This window comes from Euprymna scolopes, chromosome 5 (assembly GCF_053919585.1).
Source record: "Euprymna scolopes isolate OS-2025 chromosome 5, ASM5391958v1, whole genome shotgun sequence".
Taxonomy (NCBI): domain Eukaryota; kingdom Metazoa; phylum Mollusca; class Cephalopoda; order Sepiida; family Sepiolidae; genus Euprymna; species Euprymna scolopes.
The window spans coordinates 30,497,634-30,502,495 of NC_136486.1; positions in this window are offsets into that span (position 1 = coordinate 30,497,634).

Sequence of the window (4,862 nt, forward strand, 5' to 3'; positions counted from 1 at the left end):
AATAATAGAGGTCCAAGGATAGACCCCTGAGGTACTCCCGCATTTATGTCATATTGTTTAGATGTACGACCGTCGAGGACAACTTTGATTTTTCTATTACTTAAGAAGGATTTAATTACATTATGAATTCTTCCAGTGATTCCATATGATCTAATTTTCCTTAGAAGACCATCGTGCCATACCCTGTCAAAAGCCTTAGATATATCAAGGGCCACCGCTCTACCCTCCCCTGTTTTATCCAATGAACGATATATACGTTCAGAAACTACAGTTAGGATATCTGCTGTTGAACGGGCTTGCCTGAATCCATATTGTTTGTTAGTCAGGAGTTTAGCAGCTGTTAGGTGCTGGACTAGGGCTTGATTAACTAAGGACTCAAATATTTTGGCGAAAAGCGTGAGGAGGCTTATGGGGCGATAATTTAGTGGGTCAGTTCTTTCACCAGAATTCTTGAAGACTGGTACCACAGAGGCGGTTTTCCAGCAGTCGGGAAAACAAGATTCATTAAGGCATTTATTGTAAAGTTTGGACAGAACTGGAGCAACCTCGGCAGAGCATTTTTTTAATAGCACAGCTGGGATGAGATCTGGTCCACATGCTTTTGAGGTGTCTAGGTTTTTTATAATAGCATGTACCTGAGAAGGGGTGATTTTCAAATCGTCTAGTGTGGCGTCTGTTCGCAGAGGAAAATCAGGGAGTGGTGTACCGAGTTCAGTGTGGAGTTTGAGGCAAACCGACTGGCAAGCAGATTAGCCTTGTCAGTTGCCGTGCAAGCAACCTCATGATTGTTTGATAATTTTAGTCTAATAAAAAATGATGAAAAAAAAACAAAAAAAAAATGAGTTGGTTTTTTTTTTTCTGGTTTTATTTCAGCCATTGGGTCTAATAATGTGTTTTATATAAAAATAAATAGTTTTTATAGTTTTTTGTTTGGTAAATAATTTACGCCGCTAAACTATACATTTGCCGAAATGACAATATCGTCGCATTTTTCATTTTATTTTGTTGTTCTTCTCCTTAACGTTAATAAAACTCTGTTACATTAAATAAAATAGTTTAATTTTTTTACTCGATTCTTTAATAAGTCATCGCACTTGTTTAATAAATATTATCGGCGCATTTTTAAATAGTCACATATTTCTTTTTAACAATTCCTCGAGATTGCGTTTTCGTTAAAGAAAAAAAAAAGTAGTTGAAATAGTAACAATTCCTTTATAATTAACGTCCTAAATTCTCGTATGAAAAACTAAATGAATCTCTTAGTAAAATAGAGTTATTCCCCTCAACTCAATGACCACTCACGCGCCCATTTATTATCTTCTATTTGCAAAAAAAAAATCGATTTTGGTTTCAATTTTATGTTCGAAAATACTTAATTTTTAACCCTTGGAATTTTTTTAAATTAATAATTATATTAAAATATATCATTTGCGCCAGTTCAAAGAATCAGCAAAAGGTTCTTTTTATTTCATGTTTAATGCAACAAAGTAAAGGAGATAACTTATCTTGATTTATTTATTTATTCATTTATTTCAAAGTTTTATTAGGGAAATGAAGATATTAGCAAATATTTAAAACAAAAACGACGAAACAATAAAAACAATAAATGGTGTTTTTATATAGAAAATCTCCGATTAAAGGGAAGTAACTCTGTTTGACTTTTTAAGGAGGCAGAAACCACAGCAGACTAACGCAACATTAAGAGACTATATAAAATCACCAGGACACTCTCCAGGAAGAACAGCAACCCAAACCGCCCCGTGAAAGACAAGAATGGGAATGCCATCGCAACAGAAGATGAGCAGAGAGCAAGATGGGCAGAGCATTTCAAGGAGACACTCAACAGACCAGCACCACCCACCCCACCAGACATCCCACCACTAACTCAGCTCCTAGAGATCAACACCAACCCTCCCAGCAAGGCAGAGACCATCAGGGCCATAAAATCCCTCAAGTCAGGCAAGGCAGCAGGTCCTGACGGAATACCACCTGAAGCACTCAAGGCTGATATCCAGACCTCAACTGAGATGCTGCACCCCCTTCTCACCAAGATCTGGGAACAAGAACGAGTACCAATGGACTGGAAGCGAGGACACCTCATAAAGCTGGTAAAGAAAGATGATCTCTCATCTTGTAATAACTGGAGAGGAATCATGCTGCTATCCATACCAAGGCAAAATACTGAGCAGAATCGAGAAGCTAAAGACAAGACACGTCGGAACAAACAAGCTGGCTTCCGACAAGACTGCTCATACACGGACTACATTGCAACCATGCACATCGTCATTGAGCAGTCCTGGGAGTGGCAGACCATCCTGTATGCAGTCTTTGTCAATTTCCAGAAGACATTTGACCGCGTCGATAGAGAGGTCATCCGGAGACTGTTGCATCACTATGGCTTTCCTCCAAAGTTTGTCACCATCATACAACAGATATATAAGGATGGCACCTGTCAAGTGATTCACGACAGGAAACTGACGGAACCCTTCTTTCTTGTCATTCCCCAAAACAAGACATTTTCATATAAACATGTGAACTGAAAATATTTTCCAACCAATAAAAATTGTTTCAAACTCTAAAATTAACAATCCTGTATGAAATTTTAAAACTCTATAAAACAGTGCTTGATGAGCAGAAATCTTCCTGGACACTTCAAACACCCATCCCAGAAGACTGGAATGCGAGATGCTGAAACGCCTTTAAGCCTGATGCTAGATCTTCAGTGAACATATATCACTCAAAAGGTAATCTCTCTCTAACACAAACACACACACACACACACACACAAGCGAACACACACACACAAACACATACACACACAAGCACACAAAAAAACGCACACAAACACATACACACAAAAACTAACACACACACAAACATGCATACACACACACATACACACAAACGCACACAAACAAGCATGCACACACAGACACATACACGCAAAAACGAACACACAAACATATGTATACACACAAACACAAAATATCCACACAGAAATACATGCACACAAATAACGACCACACACATAAACATACATAAATACACACACAAAAAAACGCACACAAACATGTGCACACAGAAACACATCCACACAAAAACGAACAAACACACAAACATACATACAGACACAAACACACAAACGCACAGAAACACACGCACACAGAAACACATACACTCAAAAATGAACACACATATAAATATACATACACACACAAACACTTGTGACGAAACTTTGAAACAAACTTTGTCTCCTTCTTATTCAAGAACTTTAAAACTTCTCACCAAACTTGGATCTTTCAAAGTGTATTTTATATTTCTGTAAAATTGTTGATAAATAAATATATGTTTTTTTCGTTCATTCATGTTTTCTTATTTCGTTTTCTAAATCCCGTTGTTGAGTTAACATGTTTTTATTCATTTTTTTTCATTCGACAATTTGACTACATATTTATTAACTAGCAGAATCTATGCAAATTCAACAGAATGAAGAATATATTGAATCAACAAAAATATTTTGTGACAGAAAAATCAATAACATACAGCAAATATGAGTTTATTAACATTTCTATAAAAATAATATCCATTGTATTTTAAATATAGAACTGACCCAAATGAGATAAATTAATAAATACTAATAAATACTTAGAAAGTGATACATAGTTCAATACAAATAATTAAATAATATTGTAAGAGATAATTTTTAACTTACTCCTTCAGTCACGCACCCTTTGGCGGATAATGTTCTTCTTTATTTTGCTCTGTTTCTTTTGAATGTTCCCTTTTTCTTCATTGAAGAACTGCTGCACGTCAAAATTGCAACAAGTTCCTTTCTGACACCATTACAACAATGCTCATGTTATAATGATATTTGAAAATAAGGTTACATCGAAGGGAGATCACTCTCATAATCTTGTCCAGGGTTGCACGATTTAAAGACAAATTCCGAGAATTTGGCTTTTATTTGAAGCAATATTTTTAAAACAATTTCCAAGAATTTGGCCTTGTTGAAACTCGACTGAACACATGGAAGTAAATAACTACAACACAAAAATAAAATAGAACAGATATATTGAAAGCAAGAAAGTATATACAATATTTACATAGAGTCCATTCGTATAGTCGTGAGGAGACTGTCCCTGGAGAAGGTGTCGGCTGGGTGGTCGTCGACTCTCGACTCGTGTTTCTCTGAGTTTCTCGTTGGGTCTGCCCCGTCTTCACGGTACCAATCATATTTATATGGTTGACACTCCATGTATGCTACTTAGGTGGATCCTACCACAACAGGCCTTTATTTGGCTTTCAAAAATTGTATTTGGCCTTTTTCAAAGTGTAACGTAAGGACTAATAAAGGAGGGAGCAAGCAGAATACAAATTGCTAGTGCTGTTCTTGGCATTTTCCAAAGACGTAGTATCACTAAAATACACTACATTTAATTTTACTTAATCACTATATATGGCAAATTAAATTGCTTTGAATATCAAATTTTTAACGCAAATAGATCGCAAATGATTAAATAATAAAAAAATTGTTTTGACAACTTTACAAACTTTATTTCCTTTAAAATAATTTATGTCAGAAATAATATGATTACGTATTTATTTATTTTTGTAATGTTTGCATATTATGAAACTTGAGATTTAACCAAGCGAGTTCTGTCAATGTTCAAAAAGTGCTCTTTTTTAAGAGAGGAAGGAAGAAAAAAAAATGTTTTTTTTTTCTTTAACTGCAGCTGTCGGAAATTTGGGGTGGGGGATATATTTTTTCATCTTCTCTTTTTCCCCTCTTCTTCCTTTCTCTTGAGTTTGCTTTATTGCTGCTGATGTTGATCATGTGATTAATTTCTGCATGTTGATTGCTC